We start from the raw sequence: 25,868 nt of genomic DNA, 5'->3' as shown, positions 1-25,868 counted from the left end.
TTTGAATTTTTATTAAACAATTATTAGTTGACCTTTGCTTGTATCTGTATAGAAAATCCAATTTTAAAACACCTCCATTTCTTGTCAAGTGGAAAAACATTATACCTAACAAGATTCAGAGAAGTGCATAAAAGCCAAAAAGAAATAAGTGTTAACTATGTATATTTCTCTATCAAATACTTTAGACGGTCTTACACTTAATGACATTAAGCTAACTTCAAACTCATCAGCTTTCTGCCTCCATCTCCCAAGTGCTGCAACCACAGACATACACTATGCACTATGACAGGGTGTCCCTTGGTTTATAGAAGGAAATGACACCAGGAAGTTTGTTAACTTGCTTTAGATCACATCACAAAAAAGTGAAAGAACCAGGCTTTGGTTCCAGAACATAAGACTCCTCTCTCTACTGCACAGAGCACATTAGCTGAGTTGTTGATCACCTCCAGCCGGAAGGCAGAAGTTTAATAAATACCCAATGGAATAGGGAAGAGAAAAAGCAACTCAGCCATGATCTTTCAGGATTAAAGTTCCAGAAACACTATATGTGGGCTTAAGTCTAAGATGGAAAGTAAATCTCACTTCCAAATTCTCAGTGGAAGGTATGCCCAAGGGGGTGTTGACATCAATATTAGTTGGATTTGTGCTGGCATGTGCATGTGGTTCACTCAAAGCATTTTAAAAAGGTGAACTAAAATCGTGTGCTATTCTGGCTTTATTTTTCTTCCTTTAAAATGCAAAAATTAATCAGGTATGGGTTTTATGGGCAGGATTTAACATCAGTCAAAAGTCTATCAAATTATAACAAGTATTCCTCACGCAGAGTCAACAGGCAGGGGTGCTGAGCAGGCAGTTTGGGCTGACATTTTTATCGTACTGTGGATCTGCAGAAACTGGCCATACAGAAGGTCTGATGGGTCCATTCCAAGTCTGGATGATCGCTTCAAGCCCTAGGAGCTACACAGGGCAAACTAGTTCTTGAAAGAAGTGAAATCAGAAAAGCCAGTGACCGTAGTAAGAGGCTGCTTGTTATAGATGATTATCTATTAACCTACATTTCTTAATTATACATTATATTTTTTAATGAGCTGTACAAACAGAATACCTTAATCAAGAGCAGAAATATAGATATAACAAAATTGGCCTTAAATTTGTATCAATAGAACAAAATCCATACCAATGCAAATTTCTTTAACATAACCCCTTTTAAATGTAAGCAAACATTTATAACAATATTTGGGGAATTTGGGCATAGTTCTTTCCAGACTGCTTCCTGCTTTTTGTTGGGCAAAGTATTTTTTGGGGTGTTCACGGCGACCTTTCAGGGGCTCTTGGGCCATCAAACCACATTAGTCTGAAAGAATTCCACAGGTTTTCATCCCCTGTGGAGACAAAAGAAGACCCTCTTTTCCAAAGAAACATGTCCTTTAGACTAATGAAATGCCTCTCTGAACTTAGCTCCTTCACAGTCAAAAAATTCAAAGAAAACACAATTATATATATATATTTATATATATATAAAATCCAGACTCTCTGTGTATTTTCCATCTTTATGTGGCTTATTTTTCATTGTTCCTTTACTCTATGACTGTCTGTACTCTGTCTCTTTAAATATTTTGTTTTATTTTTTTAATGATTTACTTCTTTTTATAACTCTCTATGTTCTTTTTCTTCTCTCTCCAAAGCCTGCCTACATTTATCCAACACGGTGACCCATTTAGAGGTCTTTTTCTTATCTGAATCTGTCTTTATTGTGTATCTGTAATTTTTTTTTTTTTTTTGGTTTTTCGAGACAGGGCTTCTCTGTGGTTTTGGAGCCTGTCCTGGAACTAGCTCTTGTAGACCAGGCTGGTCTCAAACTCACAGAGATCCGCCTGCCTCTGCCTCCCAAGTGCTAGGATTAAAGGCGTGCGCCACCACCGCCCGGCTGTAATTATTTTCTGACCAGAAGTGTCCTTTTTATTTTTTTTAATGCTAAGCAGGCATGGCTAGGGCCATCACAGCCCTGCCTGCTTGGTCCGCCCAGTTCAACATGGCAGAGGCATGTTCACCACCTCTGCTAGCCATGCACCCCACCCCAGTTTCAAGTATGCAGTGGGTCTATGTCGCCCCATAAAGCAGATTGTAACATGCTGCTCACAAACCCCATTCAAGTGCTTAGCCTCTTCAAAGAGCCAGTGTTTGTGCTGGCAGCATGAACCAGGCAGCTACTATTTCAAATCTTCACAGCATTTTTCTTTTGCTACTACTGCTGAATCAGGAAGACTGTTCTTAAAGGAGCCATGCCTCTGTTTGCTTCTAGCAAACAGAGCAAGAAGCTGCATTAAACTCTGGTTTTTGGTGTGTGTGTGTGTGTGTGTGTGTGTCTAGAATTTCCCTTTAAGATCTCTCAGGCTTTTTAAGTGGATTTAGTCAGCCCACATTAGCACGCCAATCTGAAGTAGGAAGTCGCTTGGTTTGTTCCAGGCGGCAAGGCTTTGTACCGCATCTCTCTCTAGGCTACATGGCTTCTCCTGACTCCACCTTCATTCTCCCAGCATTCAGTTTAGTTTTCCCCACCTAGCTCTATTCTGCCCTACCACAGGCCCAAAGCAGATTCTTTATTAACCAATGGTATTCACAGCATACAGAGGGGCTCCCACATCAAGTGACACACGTTACTAGAGACAAATTCATCTGTGTGCAAACAAGTAGTCCTCTACACTGATTCTTGCCTTTGTCTTCCTCAACCAGCTAGGACTTTCACACTTGCTGTAATTGTATTTGTCAGAGAGCAAAACGAAATCTGCTTTTGGACCCTACCCAATGAAAAAGTTTCATTCCAAAACAACCTTGAAAATTATGATTGCACAGTGACATCCTGAAAAAGACAGTCTCAAATGTGAGTTGAAGACAGTGCCAAGGAGTGAGAGTTGCATTAAATTTTCAAATTGACATGAACTTTTTCTTCTTTTCTTTTCTTTTTTTTTTCTTTTTCTTTCTTTCTTTTTTTAAGCAAAACTTGCCTTTTGCTGGAGGGGAGGCAATCACAAGATCTGGGCCACACAATCACTAGGCTGATTGTTTACATATTTTTTTGACTAGTTTGGAACAATGGTAGTAGAGAGTGTTTTGAGTTCTGTTTACCACAAGGAACAAAAAATCAAAATAAATACTCAATTGGCTTCATAATGAAGCAAATATTTTCTGCATTATGCAGTAATGAAAGTCCGTGCACACTGTAAATAAAGTTTGCTCAAGGGCTTTGTGAGAAAAAAAAAAAGCCAAACGTGAAATGACAGCCAGAATTCTACTACAGAGAAAAGAGAGCTTGGAAATTAGTCACAATCCCCAAGGCCGAGTGTTGCAGAATGTTTGCTTTGGTGCCTTTTATTCTGTAGAAAGTGTAAAGGGCTGGTAGGATTGGCTTCGTGCCCTCGGTGACATTACTCATTGAGACAATGGGGGAAAATGAGCGCCATACCTATGGGGAGGTGGGGAAGGGAAAGACGCCACAGACTTCTGTGGGAGAGCTGAGAATCATCAAAAGAAAAAAAAAAACAGCAATGACGCGCTGTCCTAGGACTTCAGCTGGGCTCTTCTGGTCACCTGAGGTAGAACAAAATCCTGGTGGAGGCTGAAAAGGACCCTGGAAGGACTTGACCTCAGACAGACCTCTGGAAATCCTCACAAATGCCTAAGGTTGCTCCTTCCTCCTTGCAATAAGAGGCCTGGCTCTTCAACCTCTCCCCTATGTGAATGCTCCCAAGGGGGTGCTGGCAGGAGGTCTGTGGTGAAAGGAGCTTGAACTATGCTGTATGGAAAGGCGCAAGTGCTGAGAACTCGTGCTTGGGGCATGTGAGAAGGCCCATTTGGTTTGTCTGAAAACTTTCAGTCAAAAGCTTTGAAAGCCCTGGAAACATTTTCAGGACACTATCAAAACAAAAGATTTGCCTCCTCTCCCCAACCAGAAAAAAAAAAAAAAAAGGAGAAAACATAAAACAATTAATAAACAAAACGCTAGGCCTCAATAATGAATCCTTTTGTTAATGTCTGAATCCCCAGTTAAGAATCCCTCCAGGGGTTTTGTTCTTTTGTGTTGCTTTTGCTGAGCTACTCAGGAAAAATGTCAAGGAGCCTCAGAGAGAGAAGCTTGGCATGGAAAACTGAGGGTCGGCTGCCAGTGAGCCAACGTGGGAAGGACACAGGACGCTGGATGAGCTAGTCATCCACTCGGTGTCAAGGGAAAAGGATTGCTATTGTAGTCAGAGACCAAGAACCTTGAGAACTACAATGAGATCAGAGCCAAGGGTCCCCGCTGCCAGGAACGGAGAGGAAAGAATTACAAAGGTCATGACCTACCTTTCAAATCTTTCACTTTCAAGCACTTTCTAAACATTCAGTTAGAAAAAATCACATTTTAAACAACAGCACATTTTAAAGCAGACCTTAAAATTCATCATTGTAAATTAAAATAGTGGCCTGAAAAGTAAAGGCTGTGAAGAGTTAGTTATACGTAGTATGATCATTCTGGATGGTTTCTAGCAGACTCTGAATACCACACCAAGGAAATAATCTTATTGTCCGCTAAGGTCTGTACAGGACATTTGCTCGGTTCTTATCTCTGTGGGTCCCCAAATGATTCAGCCTCTTCTGAGACACTGCCTTGGATGAGCATCTGTCTGCCCACACTGTTAGCATCTCGCCATCATGTGCTTCTGTGTGAAAGAAATGTATTTATAACATTGATACCTTTTTTGAAGTTTCAGGGATTACAAGTCTCTTAGTGGTGAGATTATTTCAATTATTGTTTGTATTAGGTGACACAAATTTTGATGTCAAATACATTTTTGGGGGAAATGTATCTATGAACATAACATACGGGAACTCTCTTTGTCCCCAAGAAGTATACCCATTAATGGAGAAATGTTATTCATTGCCAGAAAGAGGTGTAGCTACTCAAAAATATTATTTATATGTATTTTTATTTAATTTTCTTCATACAATGTATTTTGATTATATTCTTCCCCTCCTCCTCTTCCCAGACCCTCTCCAACTCCCTACCCATGAATCCCCATGTACTTTTAACCCTCACCTTACTCCTGTAGGTGCTGAAGAGACCTGACTGTGTGAAAGGGAGGAACTGAGGGCTTTAAGGAGGAACTCTGTGATAGTGTAACTCAACTCTTTGAACTCCATTGGAAATAGATACTAGAAACCACCTATGGATTAAATAACAAAAATTATCATGAAAACATTGTCAACCACTCAGTTACTTAATTTAAAGGAAGAATTGTGAATAGCTTCACTTGTATAATGATTTGTCTGCATGGTTAAAGCGAGTTATCTTTCAGTTTCTAGAATATATACTGAAATATGTACTAGAACAGATGGCAATATTGAGACTTAATTATTTCTGCTGCTTTTCTCTTAGAGGCAGAGAGTTTGACTTAATCAACTCATAAATAATTAGAAAAAAAATCAAAGTATCATTAATATTGCTTTACTGGTACAATTCACTTTGATAAATGGTATTATTAAATCTCATTTGTCAAACTTTGTAAAGGCTTGGGTCTAGAATATATAAAGTTCTCTTACGACAAATAATAAGAAAATTAACAACTCAGCATAAAATCGACAAAAGATCTAAACAGTCAGAAAATAGACATGTACCATAAGTTCACATGAGAGGATTTTCAGAATTAGTATGCACTTTCCAAACTGCGTGCTGAAATCACAGTGACATACTACTGTAACACACCTAGTAGTGTGACTGGCACTTTAATATCTGACAGTGCCAGCTGCTGGCAAGAGTGCAAGGAAGTTGGTGCCCTTACCCTGTGGTGAGAATGTAAAACGAGAAAGCCATTTGGAAAACAGCTTAGCAGTCGCTTATGTTAAACATACACTTACCATACAATCCAAAAATCTATTCTGAGATATTTATTCAGAGGGATGAAAATATATCTCCATGCAAATAGAGAGAGAGGAATGTTTATGGCTGCTCTATTCATAATTATCCCAAACTGGAAGCCTCCCAAATATCCACCAGCCATTAAATGAATAAGTAAATGTGTTCTGTCCACACAGTGGGTAGATATTTGGTAATCAAAGCAGAGAGATTAACAAAGGGACACAAAACCCCCCCCCCCCCCCCCCCCCCCCCCCCCCCCACACCACCCCCCCCCCCCCCCCCCCCGCCCAGAGTGATAGAGACATCCTGTATCACGGTTGCTCAGGGAGTTACTTGACTGCATCTGTTTGTCAAAACACAGAGACTTGTAAGTTGAAATGGGTGGATTTGAATTATTTAAATGATACCTCACTAAACCTAATATTTTTAAAAAGTATGATTTGGAGGAATAGAATGATAATATTGTTATTCAATAATTATAGCATTTGTTATATGATTTAGCAACAGTCAATAAAAAATGCCAGTTTCATTTTTAATTGAAATAGGTAATTAGCTTAAAGAAACTTATCTTTTTTATTCTAGAAAGATAGGCTCAAGTGTAGCACAATTAACAAAAACCCAGAGTCAGAAATTGGGCTTCAACTTGAAGGGCAGAAAGCAAAACAGCCAGTCACTGGCTCTTATACCTCTACCTCAGTCCAAAATAGTGATCCTGCCTCCAGGAATCCTCAGAATGAGACTGACTAAGAGCTGTCTCTTCCTGTTTTATAATCCTCTCTAGAGCTGGGATGAAAGGCTGCACCACGACTGCTTGGTTTCTATGGCAAACTAGTGTGTTTTACTACTTTACTGGGATTAAAGGTGTCACCATTGCCTGGTCTGTAAGGATGACCAGGGTAGTTGCTTTATCCTCTGATCTTCAGGCAAGCTTTACTTATTAAAATACAAATGAAATATTACTATATGTATTAAATATATTCGTACATGCATCCAACAGTGCCTAGGAACACGTGATCTTTCTGTCACTGTGTCAAAATAATCTATCAAAAAGCAGAAAAGGTTTGCTTTGGCCACAGTTTTGAAGGCTTTGGTTCATGGTTGATTGATCCCAGTGTGTGGGCATATGGTAACGGAGTACATCATAGCAGTAGCACTTGGTGGGGGCGGGGTGTTCATGCCAGCCAGTTTCAGAGCTGTGTCCTGTTGACCTAAACTTCTCTACCTCCTAAGGGTTCCATTTGCCAGTAGAGCCATAAGCTGAAAGTAAACTTTCAATACATGGATCTTTGGGGAACACCAAACTTACCAAATTCTTCATTCTTACTAGATGTCCTTAAAAGCGATTAACATAAAAATATGGAGTTGGGAAACTGGAAGAAAAACAATATGGTTGAAAATTGTCATCAAGCATGATGCCCGTCTTCCTCAGTACAGCTAGACTCAGAATATCCTTATGTAGATCAAATATCCGCTTCTCATGGATGAAGAGATGGTTCATGGATTAAGACCATTTTCTATGCTTCCGGAGGACACAGGTCCAGTTCCCAGTGCCTATGTTTGTTCTCAGCACCTATGTAGAATGGCTTATAACTTCTTCTAAGTCCAGCTGTGGGGAATCTGCACATACCCACAGGCAGACACAACACATATTTTAAAAATAACAAAAACAATTTTTAAAAAAATATTCTATTAAAAAATAGACATTTTTGTTTGTTTTTTTTATATACATAAAGCTAGAAAAGACAAACACCTTGGTGTGAGTTTGTGGGGCTTTAATTCAAGGAGCCTTCTTTGAGGCTGCTATTTGGAATTGGTCTTTTATCTAGTATCCTGTGATTTTTTTTTTGACCCTAGATTTTTTATTTAGGAAAAGTTCAGATACTTTGGGAAATCCCAAGAAATGTGATTTAGAAAGTGGTTCTGGGGTTGCTGGTTAAATGTTGCTGTTCATGCCTGAGAATCTGAGTTTGATCTCTCATATAAAAAGTCCATATAAAAAATGATGTTTAGCAATGGAAGCCTATAACCCCAGCGCTGGAGAGGCAGAGTCAGGAGGATTCCTGGGACCACTGGTCAGGCAGTATAGCTGTCATGACTAATTCCCGCTTCAGTGAAAAACTCAGGATCATAAGACAAGGTGGAAAGTTATTGAGGAAGATGCTGAGTTGACTTGTGCCTCGACATACCCATTCTCACATGCACACACATGCACATAATCGCGCACACACGCATAAACATATATCAAAACACACGCAGAGCAGAGTAGAGAGGGGAGGTCATCAGAACATGTAAATGTATCTCCATTCTCCTGAAATTCAGATTGAGGAGGGAAGTTTCTTCCCCGAAAGCCATCATTTTAGCATGGATGCATGAAAGGCGTGAGGTACCCTCCAGTCTACCTCGACGTGAAGAACTCACTGATGCACTGATCCCCATGGTGTGTCGCCATATACAGTAGGTCTTCGCTCATCATCCTCATCACTTAGCCCAACATCAGTCTGAAGTTGATTTAACAGCCACAACTCCACCTACTTTGTGTCTGTAACATGGGGTATAAAGCCTATGTGTCTGCATGGGGCTATTTATTTGCACCCTTATTCTGGTCACAAATAAAGTTTCACTCAAAGCACTGCTTGGCAGCTTTCAGGAAAACTGTTGCCACTTTTTTTTTAATACTCACTTAATTGTGGGACTCAAAAGGCTCTTGTGTGAAAACATTTATCTGGCTACTCCAGAAATGAAATTTAAAATGTTAGCTCCTTGTGTTATTAATTAGTGCTATTGAAGTTTGTCAGTTTACTTTGATTCTTCTGGAAGTCTAAAAGGGATGGAGTCCAAAGCCTTAATGCAAACGTCTCAAGCATGCCTCGGGAATGCCCGATTACCTCTTTCAGCTTCTCTCCTGACAAGATAGCCTTGTATTCGATGCTATCTGTGCAGGGGTTCTAGTGAGCAGAGTTGGAATCTTGCCTGACTTCCCGTTTCTTCTGGCTCTCACTTTCTTGACCCATCTGCACTGGTCTCTTTCTTTGTGATAAGAGAACCAGGACTAATGAAATCTGAGGTTTCATTGTAGCCTATAAAATAATTATAGGAAATGAGATTAATGATGAGCAAATACAAATGATTGCAGGCATGTACCAAAGCAACCGCCGTTACCCGAAGCGATATTGAAGGGCATCTTAGGCCTCAGAAACAATGTGTTCTCTTACTGCTTTAACTATCAAGGGAAAATGAAGTTGGATTTTGTGTTTCACCTGTTTTATTAATGCACCACTTTCCCTGTTCCACCCGATTCATGGGGTTGAGTGGGTGTGAATATTATCTACATGCCTAATTACTCGCGAGTTTTATTACATCACTTCCTGTGGATCTCCTAAATTTATGTTTATTGAAAACTGCATAATCCATCAAGCTAAATTTGCTATTCATTGCGAAGTGAGCTTCAGGTATGAGAGGCTTAATATGGAACCTGATAGCCCCCTACTTATTAACATTATGATTTCTCTCAGTGCTTTATGGCTTGCTTATAAATACATTTTTTGTTCAAACAGAATAGTGCATTCATAGTCACGATTGTATACAGGTACACGTTGTTCGCCTTTCTCAAACATTTGGAAGAAATACAAACAAAACCCATATGTTTTAAATATTCCACAGAATACCTTTTCCCCATGTGCTCATATGCTACAAATGTTTTTACGCTGGTACCATTCCAAAGTAGTACCACTTACACCCTTATTTTGTGATACATATTCCTAAATATATTCATAAATGCATTTCACTTATGTATATTTTTTACAACTAGCATTCACATCCTAATATCTCCCCTCTCTCCCTCTTTTCCTCCCTCTCTCTTTCCCTCCCCCTCCCTCCTTTCATCCCTTGCTTCCTCTTCTTTCTTCTTTCCTTTCTTCTTTATGGTCTCATCCACAGAGGTCTCAAAGTTTCCAAAATTTTTCATAAGATACTAGGGAGCCTTGAATGGCATCTTTGCCACTCCCCTCTCTCAGAATGAGGTAGGTGTTCTGTGTCTGACTGTGAGACTGTGATGAGACTGTGGACTCTAAGCAGCGATTTTTAAAATCATATATGGCATAGACCTCATCTAACGGTAGCTGCCAGTTCTCTTCCTAGAAAACCAATGTGTATGTTTGTTGACAAATCTACAAAATTTCAGGAACTAACAGTCCCCCAACGCCAGCATTTTGGAAATGGTTCAGAGATCTATGGTTAAAGCCCCTGATTAAAAATTAAATAAAGAAACTCAAATGTGTGCTAGGCAATTCATTGTGTCTTGGATCCTTCATAATCTGAAATCCTTATCTCTAACGAAAAGCCCTCCTATTTCAACTTGTTCTCTTCATTGAGGTCATAAAGAACAGTTAGTCACCATTACCTTTCATATCCTTGAAGGCCACTTAAGCCCCACCTTGGATGTGTCCTCACCAAGATAAATAATCCAGGCTAAGTAACTCCAGTTTGGCTATACCTTTTCTCAGAGGTCCCATTATTCAATCCTTAATCATCTTCGTTGACTTCCTCTGAACAGCCTTCAAGTTTTCCGTACTCCTCTGAGGCTAGAGATGCTGTAATTATTCCTCAGGCTCCAGGAAAGTTCTACACGTGTGCTGTTGGGGCTTATCAAACCTCGTACAGCCCCACAGCCTGGGCATGGCCCTCACATACCCTCCTTCTCTGGTAGACAGCCCAATTCATTGTTGCGCATTTCAATAGTGCACTCTGACTGCTCAGGCTACTAGACTTTCCATCTTCCTCCATGAAATCCTTTAACCAGGCCACCAAGGTCATGAGCTGCACTACCTAAGAGATAATTTCAAGGGCACTGTTTGCAGGCTGAGCAAGAGTAAATGGATTCATTTATGATAAACATCTACAAAAAGCCACAACTGCTTGCACTCCTTCCTTTCCTTGTTCAGTGAATACATTTTTATTTCATTTCCTGTTTAAGTTAGAAAAAAATTAAAATAAATGTTCATTAAATGCTAATTTTCAAACCTATATCCTTTTATCTCTCTGGAAACTGAGGCTATGTCTTTTTTTCATTGGGATTTCCCCCCAAAGGCTACCAGCTTCAGAGTAAGTAGACTGAAGTCTTCTATATCCTGGCACTGTCATGAGCCTCTGCCAGATGTCTCTGCATCACCACATTCACCATTACCTGAAATTATCTGCTCCTTTTTTGTTTGATTTTTGTCCCATACCATTTTCCCAGAGTGCAGTATAAACCAGCACAAAATCAGACATTCTATCTGGCTGCCCCATCTGCTCTTGTAGCATCTAAAATAGCCCTTGGAAAATATACATATTTTTCATTTCAAAAGAAACTCTTCCTCCTCCTCCTCCTCCTCCTCCTCTTCCTCTTCCTCCTCCTCCTCTTCCTCTTCCTCTTCCTCCTATTACAATTTTGGTGCCCCATAATTCAAAAATTTTAAGTTTCATGGCCTTAGGAAAATACTTTAATTTGTATGTACTTTATTTACATTGTTAGTTAGTAGACATCAGAATTTTGTGGGCTTTTAAATTACTCAGCTAATATGGAATTGAGTTACAAGCATGGAAAATGATTTTGAAAGTAAGAGGGAATCCTGGCATATCAGTTAATATAAAAATGAAATAACAGAAAAAATCATAGGCACATTAAGCATATACGAAAACAACCAATTATATACAAAGAATAGAAGAACTTCTACATGGAATAGCTTCACCTCTGGAACATCTGTCCATGTGCTCAGGAAGCCAGGATGAATTCTGAACAGTTCTTCAGACAGAAGCACAGGAAACCAAAGAACAAAGTTGGGAAAAGGCACTGCGCCTCCCCTTTCCCCCAGGATATAAAAAGAATTCCTACTTGCAATTTTCTTTATGCACATTGTGTTTCAATTTTTAAAAGTTTTTTCTTTCTTTTGAGAATTCCTCAGCTTGCTTACGCTCTGTCTTAGCTCATGCACAATCACCAGTAGGCATAGCTGACATCCACTCTCCTCCGGGGACGGAAGAGAGGATATGCCTGTGTCTCCACAGTCAGTGCGATTCCATGGAAGAGCCTGGGGTCAGCTCTTGGCTCCTGGAGGTCTAAATCACTAGGCCTGTGCACTGCTGCCTTTATGTCTTTGAAGAGAAAGCCTTTCCATGCGCATCCTCCCCTTCTCTGCTGCTGTGGAAGGTACCCGTGGGAGCCCCAGGATTCTAAGGAAGAAAAGTGGGGTTTAAAAGCTTTTGGAAAACTATGTTTGCTGAAATCAATAGTTTGAAAAGGGTTTTGAGTGTGTTCATAGAAATAAATAATTTTTTTTTATGGTGGTGACTTAGTTGCATAAATTCCAACACTAACAAACACTCACAGAAAGAGAGAGAGAGTTAGTTTAACCAGACAAATACATCCATCACATCCTTACTAAGTGAGATACACGAGATATGTTCTCAGATTTTGTTTCTCTTGGTTTTCCTGCTGGTTGTAGCACACTACATGATTTTCTAACTTATTAGTGGTTCACCACTCAGGCTAGAAAGGTGACTTACTCTCCCCACAGAGGCGTGAGTATAGGGTGCGAGCACTTGGTTCAGGCTAGCTTCCCCTTGACTGACTTAATTCACAAGATTTCCAGTGCATTCTTTAGCGAAAACAGCTTAATCAAGGCTAATATATGCCGAGTAGGAGCGGGGCGGAAGAAAGCCACTGAGGAGGAGCTCTGTCGGGTGGCAACGAGAAATCGGAGCGGCTTACAAAAGCACTGTTTCCTCATGGGTGAGTTTTTCAGGCCAGAGCAATAAAGTCTTGGAACTAGAAAGGACTTGAGCAGCCCTTTGCTTTTATGACAAAACTATTTCCCTGCACGTTCTGAGTGCACAGTCTTGTTCCTCTTCCGGCAGCATTGTAATCTGCTGTCTTTGCCGCTTTGGGCGGATAGATTTTAAACTGCCGGAGCCTTTAAAAGATAAAGTTGCATGTTTTTCTAAAAGTTTTCATGATTACTGAATTGTGGAGGACACCCTCTTATTATAATTCACACATCTGTTTGAGACAATAGTGCTGTGTTCTCAGACTGTCCAATACTTTAAACTTTCATCAAATATCAACTTGAAGACATAGTATCAGCTGTCAAGCAGGCCATGCTGGAGTGAAATATAGAATGTTTTCTATGTTAAAATGATATTAGCCAAGAATTAATGCACCATAAACAAAGTGTCCTTTGTATTTCATTGGTCCTTACTGATAATTTATTAGGCGTATATGATATGCCACTTTGAACCCTACTTTAGCTACTTTACGACCTTGCCGTTTTTATTTCAAGCACACTGCTGAACTGAGGACTGAGTCTCACTCGTTATTGTAATCATAAGCACTGACTGACCTTCCAACAGGGCTGTTTAGGGTGCTTGGGTTTCTGGGGTATTCAGGAGATGCTAAGTTCCTGCTTTTAGGGAGTTTACACACGAGCGTCTACAAATTAGCACATGGTTACTTAATCGAGTTAGTTAACTAAACCTATCAGTCTTGATCAGATTCTATGGAAAAATATTGAACTCTGTCAAGTTTATTTAAAAAAAATAAGTCCCCGATTCTCTTAAAGGGAAAGGCCCACAACATGCATTTGGAACGTTATTTAAAAATGATAGCTCACTAGCCCGTATTGCTGCGAGTTTGGGACAGCAATCCCTAAGCCTGGTTTCTCCCATTTGAATTTAACAACTGAAGAAAAAGGGAGGGAAGAAAAGGATAAAAGAAACATGGGTGGAAGTCTGGCTGTGAAGAAGGACCGTGTCCTCAGAATGAAGAAATGAGCAGGTGAAGTGAGCATTGAATCAAGATTCCCGAGCAGATTATCCAGACATGAGCCGGCATGCTAAGGAGGAAGGCTACCGTCCTCCCGGCGGAGACGGTGGGATCTAGCACACGCAGGGGAAGCAAGCGCCGGCCTTCTCAGTCCAGAACTGCATTGTTTGGATGCTCTGACTCAAGTCTGAAGCATGACATTTCATGATCAGTTAAGCCGCTGAGCCACCACACCCTACTCTTGGCAAAAATATAGATCATATTATATTACGAGGGAGAGCACAATGGAAAGTTTTCTTCAAATAATAAATAAACACTGTATCTTATTTATAAATCTTGTCAAGATTCTTCAAGGACTTGCCCAGCTCCCTGACGAAAGCTCTGTTTGTTTGCCGTGGAAGATGCTGCAGGCAGAGGAGCTGTCTGAACATCTCACCCGCTCTCGGGTTCGGCTTCCTCAGCCGGAATCCACTGCGCAGTTCTTTTAGTGGTAAAAGTAAATGCAGGTTTATGGTTGGAGAGAGGCCAGGGCACGGTGAAGCGAGGCAGGCAGTTGTAGCGAATTCTTTACGGCAGGTGCTGTGATGCCTGTGTTGTATTCCGACTTAACAGGGCGAAAACAAAATCTGAGGCAGAGTGATTCCAATTCCCAAGTTTTACTAGGTCTGCGAGCAAGCTTTACATTGGGGTGCTGAGGAGTCACCCCCACCACCACCCAGGCTTCTTCTCATGGCTTTCATAAGTTACAAAAGTTCTCCCTTGAGTAGACCTTTGAAGGTTCTGCATGACAACACTCTTCATATCCACAGAGCAGAAATTTCTCCTGTAAACAAAATCCCATTCAATTGCTAAGAAATGTATCACTAAAGTGTGTCCATTTCAGTATCGAATTTTATTTTATTATATATCATATTTTAAAATATCTTTTAATTATGGAATTGCTAATAATACACCATGGAAATCTTTTTCTCTTTAATGAGCAAATTAAATAACTAGACCATGGTAGTTGCTTTTGATTTGTTAATTATTGACTTACAATAGAATTTGCTTATTTTTAGACAACATGTACTTTCATTTTCTTTAACAAATAAATTTTGCACATCTTTATTACAGACAGCATATTTTTTTAAAAAAAAGTGACTTTGCAAGAAGCTAAATTGAACCAATCAGCACGTAGTTTACCTCACATTTGTCACCACACCCCTTCTGCAACTACTGACAGATAAATACTAATGTTTATCTCTATTATTGTATATATATATTACATAGTAATAATGTACATATATTATTGTTCACAGTAAGGTAAAGTTAGATGAACTGACTTTACATTTTAATTTATTCTGTCCAACTTCTTTCATTACAAACCTCGTATCCCAGAATAAAATTTTAAAAGAGAACGGAACTGCATTCATTTGTGAAGCAGTGTGTTATCTGACCTGTTTGTTGGAGACCTCATCTGTGAAAATAACAAAGAAGTGGACCATGGCACGAAGTCACAAGCATGGTCTTTGAGAAGTAAGGGAAAAGGGAGCCGACATTTTTACCTCGTTGGGTAACAGGTGGAAGGTATTTAGAAACATTTGTATAGATGTATGTAGATGGGATATGTATGTTCCTTTATATGAAGTCTACATGTAAAGTGTGCCTAACATGAGCACACCCATTACGTATGTATGTGTTCACATCTGTTGAGTGCTGGCTGTTTGCTAAGCCCGCTGGTAGATTCCCTCAAGCACACAAATAGATACAATGCAAATAGACTGCCGCTGGAAACCATGATCAGCTTAAGTCCTATGCAAGAAAGCAGACTGAGAGATGAAGAAGGACCTCCTGGAGACTGAGTATAGAGACCCAGAGAGCAGCCTCAGACAGCCCTGGAGAGTACTGAGGCCCATGTGCACACGTGAAACAGTATGGGGGAGCATATCCTCAGCTCTTGCCACCTACCCTCTGCCTTTAGGATGAGACAACTATGAACTGATAAAACTGGAGATTTTTTTCAACTGCAAGAAACCCAGTATTAGGCAAAGTCATGTGTTCATCCTCACAGCAAGGGTCAGCTCTTTCAGACTCGAGAATTTCAAGCTGGACATAACTTGTATGGACTTTATATAGGTAGATTTCCGTTATATTTTTCCTTCTTCTTTAAAAATACTTTAAGCATACATACCACGGAATTTCCCAGTGTAACCGTTTCAGGTGAACAGCTAAGCAACGCCGAATGCCTTCATGCTGTTGTGACGCTCATCATCTTCTGCCTTCAAACTTTCTCGCGCTCACCATCTTTAACTCAGAACCATTCATACTAATTTCTCCGTTTCTCCAATTCCTGGCACCACCCTCCCCTCTGTCTCTGTGAATCCTGTTGTTCTGGGTGTACTCAATAGGTGGATTACGCATGCCTCCATGGCTCATCTATGCTGTAGCAGAAGTCAGAACTTCCTTCCTTTTTCAGGCTGAGTAATATTTCATCATAGGTAACGTCCTGCTTCGTCGCGCATTTGTCCGTGGCCATCTGGGTGGCATCTGTCTCTGACTACTGTCCACAACACTGTGTTGTACATATATGTACAAACACTCGTTAGATTCTGCTTTCCTTTCTGTGAGGTGCATACCCAGAGATGGGGTCACTGAACCATTTCAGGATTCTTTCATGTGGGGGTAATGAAGCTATTGCTTTTAATTATTATTATTATTATTATTTTGGTTTTTCGAGACAGGGTTTCTCTGTGGCTTTGGAGCCCGTCCTGGAACTAGCTCTGTAGACCAGGCTGGTCTCGAACTCACAGAGATCCGCCTGCCTCTGCCTTCCGAGTGCTGGGATTAAAGGCGTGCGCCACCACTGCCCGGCTTGCTTTTAAATTTTTAACTTCAGAAGACATTGATTGGGTTCCAAGTGGGGACAGACAGGATGCACTGCCTTCAAAGACCCTACTTGAATGGCTGGGTATGGTGGTGCACACCTTTAATCTGAGCGCTCGGGAAGCAGAGGCAGGTGGATCTCTGTGAGTTTGAGAACAGCCTGGTTTACAAGAGCTAGTTTTAGGACAGTCACCAAAGCTGAACAGAGAAACCCTGTCTGGAAAAAAAAAAAAAAACAAACAGACAAAAACAAAACAAAAATATACCCACAAAGGTCCTACTTGAGTGTTCTATAATTCTATCTTTTGGCAGTAATAACGACAGTTAATACTCAGACTATCTTTTCCAGACCCCTAGAGACACACGTCAGGCTTGGCATCCCAATCTCTGTTCACTTCAGGACTGTGAGCAACCGGACAACTAGAACCCAACACAGACTCATTGCGATTTCACAACTCAGGTTATCTATGTGTCTATTCTGTCTTATATCACCTAACACAGGAGATGGGGGAAATTTACTCCAACTAAGTTAGAGACTGGATGAGTGAAAACTGTATAAAAGAAGCCAGGGTTCCATTGTATGTTATTTGGGTTCCACTAAGTATTGGTTGAACTGGATGATGAGGCCACAAGCCTGTCCATTTCAATGATATTGTTCCGAGGAAGGGACTCGTAAAGAATAATTGATTCGTATAAGGAAAAATACAAAGCTTGGAAAGTTAAACGAGTTATGACAGACAACAAAACTCAGCTTAGCCACCCCAAGAACAGTGCCACGGCACCAAGGATTCACTGTGTGATTGAACAGTCTCATTCCGTGGCCATCGAGCCCCGACTGTCTGTCAGAATTACGGTGCTTTGCTGTGGCTGTTGCTGCTGCTGCTGGCGGTCGTAGTGTTTCTAACTCGTCCTCTCCCAAATAAATGGGAAACATGATCACAGTGCAAAACTGGACAGCAATGGGACAGCAAGCCACACAACTCAGACAACGAAGGGTGAGAGAAGTGTTTGTAACTCGGGAGGGAGGGAAATGAAGCAGCTGAACCCAGCTACTGTTCTGAGCTTCCTAGGAAAGGAGAGAGAGAGAGACTCGCGGGGCTGTGCTTCTTGTTACTTAAAAAAAAAAATTCACTAACCTGGCAAAGATGTATGGTCTATGTTCAAATATTAACTTCTAAAAATTTGTCACAGGGATGTTTCGTTTTATTTAGCAGGATGAACAAAATCATCCTACATAATTTTATAAGACCTTAGGAGTACATACCTAGGTGGGTTTCTAAACTGGACATTAGCTATAGTTCTCATTCATAGACCATCTGAGGTTTCTGTGCAGAAAGCCAGGGTCTGGGGCTGACTTAGCTCTGCCTGCCTATTTCATTGTTTCTGCAGGCTCTCGCCACTCTTGTCTTTCAAGCGCATGTGCACCACACACTCATCTTTCTCTCGCTGAAGGCTGCAGGGGGAATTCCAGGTGCAGTGTGCTATTTGACAGTGTCAAGAATTGAAGGCTCTTTCCCCAGTGCAGCCTTGTGGTTCGAGAAGGCTGTTCCAGTCTTCACACCATCATCCTAGCCACAAAAGTAGGAAAGATCAGTCAGGGGATGACCCCTCCCTCTGGGCATTTTTTAGAGTGATGGTCACTTCCTCTGTTTCCATCATCTTGGTGAGATTTTTTTCTCACGGGCACACACATAGATGCAGAAAAAGTCTCTAGCTGGGATCCTACCAAAATTTTGCTACCAAAATGCAAAAAGAAAAGATATTGAGAGACAGTAAATGTTTTTATCACCAACGTCTTACTTAAAATTCCCTTGGAAATGCAGGTTGTGGTTTAAAAATAAAACTGATACAGGCAAACGTATATGGCAATGGTGGCAGAAAACACTTTCACGGGACCACTCTGAATCAGACAAATGCATTTCTGCCTTGGTCCAAGGAGTAGAAAGTAGAAACAAAGGGAGGGAAGGAAGGCACAAAGGGGAAGACACTGTGACCACACCAAGATAACCCCAGGCTGTAGAACCGTTTGCATGGTGATGCTCTTGCTTCTCCCTAAGGCAGACTATGAAAAAAAAAAAAAAAAAAAAAAAGCAGTCTCTGGCACAGAGTGGAATGCCACTCTTTATTCTGCATAGCCATGTTCCCACCAAGGAGTCTGTCTCTGAGAAAGGCCTTGTGTCACACAGCAAACATGCTGGCTGCTTCCCTTAAACACAAGAATCATCACGGGTGGCACCGGTATCCTGTCCAGCTGTTTCCCAAAAGCTCCTGCGACCAGCTGCCATCCTACAGTCTGAATGGGAACAATGTAGATCCTTCACCCCGGACTCAACTCTTCCCGTCACTGCTCACTTCTGTGCTGGGAAAACAGATTTGGGTTTTAGTGGGGAGGAAATGGACGTGCAGAAAAGACAAATCTCTGGAGCTCTTTACCTGGGTTTGTCTACCACACCCCATCTTTCCCCATAGGACACCTGCATCCATGGCAAAGGTTTTGCTGTTGTTGGCTCCTATCCAGTTCTCTGAGTTGTTGCCTTATTTTGCTTTCCTTTTTTGCCATACTTACAAGTTCCAGATTCCTTCACGAAAGTCTTTACAGAGAAGGACCACCATGATTTCAAGAAGGAAACAGACGCCAAGTCCTTTCTAAGAATTAATATACATATGTTAACTCAGCGTGAGAACAAAATCAGAAGTATAATGCTTGTGTTAATTAGCTTGCTTTATCTACTTTACAATGTACAATTATTATAGACCATTCTGTTGTATATTAAATACATCTAATTTCTGTCAAATTTAAAAAGCAAATAACTTAGAAAATATGCCACTCATATTGAATGAAGACTTTCCTTTTACCCTCTCATTATTTAAAAGGGCCCAAGGGCTAGCTCTTTCTCACGATATCTATAACTGTCACATCAGAGTAGCTTCGTTGTGCATGGAAACCATTGGTCCCGTTGTTATTAATTTGGAAAGACAACTGAAATAACAAACAAAATGAAGAACAGTGACCTACTCTGTCTTTGAGGAACAGGGTCCTGCGCTGCTGAAATTCAAATTCAGTTTCACATTTGATCTACGTCTTGTCAGTTTCAGAGACTCTCTTTCCCTTCGCAATTTTCCTGTTTGCTTTTGTGATGATTCATTTTTTTTTCCTGTCTTACTTTTCTCCCTCCCCTGCCCTTACTGTATCTGTGTTAATCCACTCACACCAAGAAGGAAGTTTGTCAGAAACACCTGTCCACATGGGGGAGCAGTTTCGCAGGGGTTCAGGGAAAAATGGTTAAGATTTGCTACTCAAGCTGACTAGACAATTAAATTAAACTCACAATTGAGAGTGTGGAAAGAGACCGTCACGGGGGAAAGAGAGCCTTTAAAAAAGCCTGATGAAGTCAAAGAAATCAGAAATAACAACGATCAGATGTTTAAGCATCTACCCTACAAAACAGTATTGAAATAGATTGATAGTGAGAACTTTTTTTTTTTTTATCACAAGAAAGGCTCATATTGGTGATGGCTAAAGAATGTCAGCGGAGCAGAAAGACTCTGGCTGAAATGAAGGAGGTTTGCAAGTGGCATCTATATAAGGCTAGTCAATGTATCTGCCCTAAGGATTGACAAAAAAAAAAATGAGTGTCGGGGGGGTGGTGGTGCTCGCCTTTAAGCCCAGCACTCAGGAGGCAGAGGCTGGCGGATCTCTGTGAGTTCGAGGCCAGCATGCTTTACAAGAGCTAGTTCCAGGACAGGCTCCAAAGCTACAAAGAAACCCTGTCTCCAAAAAACCAAAAAGTCTATAAACATCTAAAAACATAAAGAGTTCAGCAAGCAAAGGGCCAAGAATGAATCTCGAAGAACAAATGCCTTAGAGGAAGCCTTTGTGGAGGTATTAACCAGCAGGACGGTGATGGCATTACAGTTCTCTGCAGCAGGGACAGCATGATCAGGGGCACAGGAGCTGCATGCCTTGGGACCAGGTAACAGGAGGTCCCCAACAGGCTAGAGGATGACTTCCTTCCCTGGAAGCAGGTCTGGGAAGTCCTTGAATGCCACACAGAGGAATGTGGCTTTTGCATTTCCATCTACTCACTCTGCATTGTCTATAAATCTGTTAACAGTCCTTCACCTTATTGTCTGGCTCTGGTATAATTATTTTATCTGTGAAGGATGATGTCATGGAAACAGTACGGAACTTAGAATCAAGAGTCGTGGACTTATATATTACACTTGGGCTTAGTATATGGATATTACAACCGTAATTCAAACCTCAGCAATTACATTGATAAGTCATCCTGTGTCAAAAGGGCTACAAAAAGCAGTCTCACTGTTTCCAGCATCCTTGGATTGTACCCCCCCACACAGTAGGTGTGCAGTAAGCATCCATGGAGCATCATTCAGTAGTAAACCTTTGAGATTCATTAGCTAACTCCAGCTATGTAGACCAATGAAGACCACTAGCTTCAAGCTTACATGTTGGGAGCAATTCCACCTTCTCAGTTCAGTCCAGTGTTCGACTCTAAGTTTTGCTTTGTGGTTAGTAAGAAGGAATCATGAACTGTGATTAGAGTCTAAATTATGATTATTTTTTTCTGCAGAATATCATTAAAATTTTCATATACCGAGAAAATTAAAAAGATCAGAAGACAGAGCGAGCAAGCTCACATATCTCTTCGTCTCCAGCTCTGAATGAGGCACAGCAAACTCCTCAACTCAATGCTGAATATAGACTTATGGTGATGTACAGCCTTCCCAGTGTTCAAAAGTTCACACCAATCAAAACCAGCAAACACACACACACCTGGAATCACGATGTTTCAAATATTTCTTTCCCAAAAGACCTTCAAAGAATAAGTGTAACAACTAGGATTTGAACCCTTGGACCCCAAACCAACTATTTTCATCCCAGCCATCCCCTGGATGAATTCACTTTTGCTGCTAGCTGGTGTCAAGGATTTTAGCCACATGTCTACAGTATGCAAGGCCAGAAATCAGCATTGTAGACCTTAGGGGGGGGGTGTAAGCTGACACCCATAGAGCAAATCAGATCTGAGTTCCCCCAGAAGTAACATGAATTAGGAGGATATTGTGGAGCAAGAACTTGCAAACATGCCCACTAAATAACCTGGGCTGCCATGGCAGGGGGTAGAAACACGCTCTCACCTTCTGGCTTCTGTTTTGTTGCCTCTTGGGTTGCTTTTAAAAAAAAAATCTCCTGCCAGTCTCTGGAGCCTTTGTCTTCACCCTCTGTCTGCGCTTTCCTCACTAGGCAGACCAGACATGATGTTGCTCAGTACTCTGTACTCCCAGAAGCCCCTGCCCCACACAGAGGTCACTCAGCTCAGTGGCTGGAGATAGATTTCATGAGCTCAAAAGGTAGCCTTTCCTTCTTGCCGGGTGTGTGAGCGTGTCTGTGCTCCAAGGTTCTCTTCTGTCAAAGGAGATATATCGGTTAGCATTCTTGTAGAGAACAGAATTCACCCTTGTCAATTTAAATGAAATGTGAGGTTGTAAGGTATTAAGTAACATAAAGTTTGAATTTCAAGGAGTAAGACTGCAATATAAGTTTTCCGAGGGGTCCCAGGCTACTTTTCGTCACCATGGGAACTGCTGGTTCCCCCATAGCCAGGAAGTTAGTTATCTGGTGACTGCAAAAGATGTGGGAACGAAAGGGTGACAAGGGTTGTCTGCTTTCTCTTTTCCAGTTAGTAAGATAAATGTCCCGTACTTGTCTCCAGATTCAAAAAGTCTGTGACTACTTTGCAACCATGTTGCTCTGTGATTATTTTTGTAAACAGTGAAAGCAAAGTACCATCTGCCTCAATTCCTCCTTCCAGGTCTTGTTGTAGTTTCATAGAGGGCAAATCTCAGTTTGATTCGCATCTTAGCTGCAAAGGAGTCTGGAAAACATCGTTTTGAAGTTTGTGGCCTCTGCTGAGCAGAAAGATCCTGGCTGAAATGAAGGAGGCTCGTAAGTGGCATCTATATTAGGCTAATCAATGTATCTGCCCTGAAGACTGACAAAAGACTTGCATTCGCTTATAGACATAAAGTTGTTACGGCTGTGCCAGGGGCCATGTGGAAGACAACAAATGTGGCTGTGACTCTGCCAGTTTGTCAGACCACGGTCCTTCGGAAAGACAAAAAGCCAGAGCTAGAGTCTTCAAAGTTCCCACCTGACAACACACAACTTTAACAAGCCTATTTATTGCACAAGAGTAGTGCTTTTTCCTTACAGCTACAGATAAGAATCATGCTCTTCCTTGCCAGTTTCTGCGCAGATTGTGCACAAAGGATGACTCCGAACTTACAATGAATGTGCTTTGGTGCTAAAGAGATGCGGGGTGAGCAGAAATCTGTGTTCAGAGTCCAGCCCCTCCCTCTGAGAACTGCAGACTGCCTCTGTCTGACTTCGGCCGCCACTTTGCTCTCTTCCGATGTCTACATTATCCACTAATATCAAAGACCTTCACGATAGCCCCAAGGGAAAAAACAAGGCTGCCTTGCTCCTATTTTGCCATCCCGGCCTCTTCAAAGGGGGACAGTGTAGGCCTTACCCAGCTCTTTGAAGCCCTTGTTCCTGAGACTCTCCAGAAACACCCTGTCGGTCCATGCTCTGCCATCTCTGCTACTGCAGGGCTAAGTAAAAGAGGTCCAACCTCAAGGACCAGACAGGTGGCTCTGGAGCAAAAGCTGCGAGGCATTTTCCTCAGGGAGAGAAATTCCGAAAGTTTAGCTCACTCTTTCCTGCCATAAAGCACGGTGACTGTTAACAGCTTGCCGCTGTCCAAGCTGGTGTTTTTTAAATTAAGTATTGTTAAATCCATACCGTTTGGACTGATGCTTCAGACAGGCCTGACACTCGCTCTTGCTGCTGCTTTCATTTCACCTAATATATTGTGCATGGAACCGGGAACCCGGCTGATGGCTGCCACAGCTTCTGGGGGCTGCTGTGCACAGACACTTGCAGACGGCTTTAATTTAGATACCTGAAGAGGGAAAAAAAGGAACGCGGCCAACGCCCTGCTCAGTGCCATAAGTGGCCCTTCCCCAGCTGCCGTGACTATGATCTGCACTGCCGAGGGTTTATGTTATTTTTCCCTTGGCCCTTAGACGCTCTTAGAAGTGACAAAGTTGGGAGACAGAAGCTGTAGACTAAAACAAGATACTTTCCACTGCCAGGTAACCTATATGCACAAGAAATTCTGGTCGTCTCCGTTTCAGCTCCTTCCCCATTTCCGGAAGCATTCCTGTCCACCACAGTTCCCTGCTCCCAGTGCCAACCTCGCAATCTGTTAGTGTGGAAATATGTAGATGTAAACGTATGTGTATAAGAGCGAGATGAGTGAATTTGAAGTTGAAGATCCTGTTTTGGGGGGCTAGCTCCAGCCTGTTGAGCCCTTCCCAGGTCGCCTCTCTGAGCCTCAACTTCATATGTATTCGACAGTAGCAGCTCTGTGACTACCCAGAAGTCTCCAAAATCACAAAAACTTTAGTAATTATCCGTTAACTCATTCTAAAAACTTTCCCCAATGTCTCAAAGCCAACTTGGTTTTGTTGTTCTTTTTTTCTCTAAGTGTGGTGTCTTCCTTGTACTCCATGAACAGGAGAGTGAGCAATTGCTTTCCCCCTTTTCTCTTGGTACTCCGCATAGGAAGGAAGGTGTTGCGAGTCTAGTGACCACACCTGAGACACTGGGGTGGGCATCCTCCACTGGTTTGACTCGTAATCGAGGTCTTGACTAAAATGTTGTGTTATTCTGGTGCTCATTGACGGGACCATCTTGCTGGACGCTGACATGACACCCAAACCCAGAAGACTATTTCCAGAAGAATCTGGACTAGTACAGAAGTGGTGTTTTCCCATCGTGCCAACGTTCTTGCCCTACAAATAGCATCCTGCTATTCCCAGTGTTGCAGAATTCCTTACTTCCGATAGCTTACAATGTTCCTTCCTCCATACCTGTTCTTCCTTCTAGTTTGACACTAAGAAGTGAGTTTTCATGACAAGAGGGAGGAAGTGGTGCTAAGTGAGGTGTTCCATTTTGTAGTGAACTCTTCAGCTGATGGCCCAGGGAGGAGAGAAAACCCTGTAACAGAATGCATAATTTCTCTCTCTCTCTCTCTCTCTCTCTCTCTCTCTCTCTCTCTCTCTGTGTGTGTGTGTGTGTGTGTGTGTGTGTGTGTGTCTATTTCTCTCTCTCTCATACACACACACACACAGGGAGGGATGGCAAGAGGGAGGGAAGGGGACAAAGGGAAGAAGGAAGAGAGAGAGAGAGAGACTAACAGACAGAGAACACATAGACTATGACTAAGGGTTTATTTCAGTCCATCAGCCCATCAACCTTTCTTTCATGTGATGAGGACTTCAGATAGTCATCTAACAGAGATGCATTTACTTGTGAGTACTGTTTAGCTTGTAGCATCCAGTACATTCTGGGCTTATAGATGTGTACTGTTAACTTTCCTAGTTTAGTACTTGAGGACCAAGGTAAGTCCTCATTTGCTCTAGACCAGTAATTCTCAACCTGTGGGCTGAGCCCTCCAGGAGTTGAATGACCCTTTCATGGGGGCCAAATACCAGATGCCCTGCATATCAAATATTTACATTACAACTCATAACAGTAGCCAAATTACAGTTACCGAGTTGCAGGGAAATAATTTAATGGTTGGGGTCACCACAGCACAAGGAACTGTGTTAAAGGGTCACAGCATTAGGAAGGTTGAGAATCACTACCCTAGACTTTCATGACAGGCTGAAAGTGGTTTTTTTTTTTCTTCAAACTCCTCTCTAATCGATACACCACATGGAAGGAGTAACCAAAGCTGAGCAACCTGCTTTTCTTCACCTCTCTGCAAAGCCTCCTTTGTATGAACATGGCAGGCCTGTGTTCACACGCCTATTACATAGTGAGGGGGTTTTTAGTCATGAAAGGGGGGAACATGCCTTCTAAGTGCCCTCTACCTCCAGTGCATATGTCTGGGCTGTCGGGCCTGCAAAGGAAACACCTCTCCTGTGCAAATGAGGGACGACATTTGCTTTTATTCTTTCCTAACCGAACGAGTTCCTGAGCGATAAGGAGGAAAGACGGGCTTGTTTGACACTTGGCACTATTCTAATACCGTAATAAAATCCTCCTGGCCCCCTCGGGCTTCCCTTGATGTGATGAGGGGGGCTCACAATCTTTCTGGCATTTTCCTTTGGCCTTGTGGTCACCCTGGAGCTCATTAGTACTTCCTAAAGCTGGATTGCACCTCAGAGGTCAACTGGTCCGACCCTCTTCCCACAGTGATGGAGAAAGAGACGGTACCCCACTCA

General features: G+C 41.8%; 1 protein-coding gene across 1 annotated transcript in view; it reads left to right on the top strand.

The window, feature by feature from the left end:
- Positions 1-25,868, top strand: part of Adamtsl1 (ADAMTS like 1) — a 919,831-nt gene that overhangs the window by 516,464 nt on the left and 377,499 nt on the right. The gene's annotated exons all lie outside the window — the stretch shown is intronic.

The sequence above is a fragment of the Alexandromys fortis genome, unplaced genomic scaffold (assembly GCF_014885135.2).
Source record: "Alexandromys fortis isolate MF-2015 unplaced genomic scaffold, M_Fortis_MF-2015_v1.1 scaffold_64, whole genome shotgun sequence".
NCBI lineage: Eukaryota > Metazoa > Chordata > Mammalia > Rodentia > Cricetidae > Alexandromys > Alexandromys fortis.
Note: the sequence above shows the minus strand (reverse complement) of the source record. Positions and strands in the feature narration are given on the sequence as shown.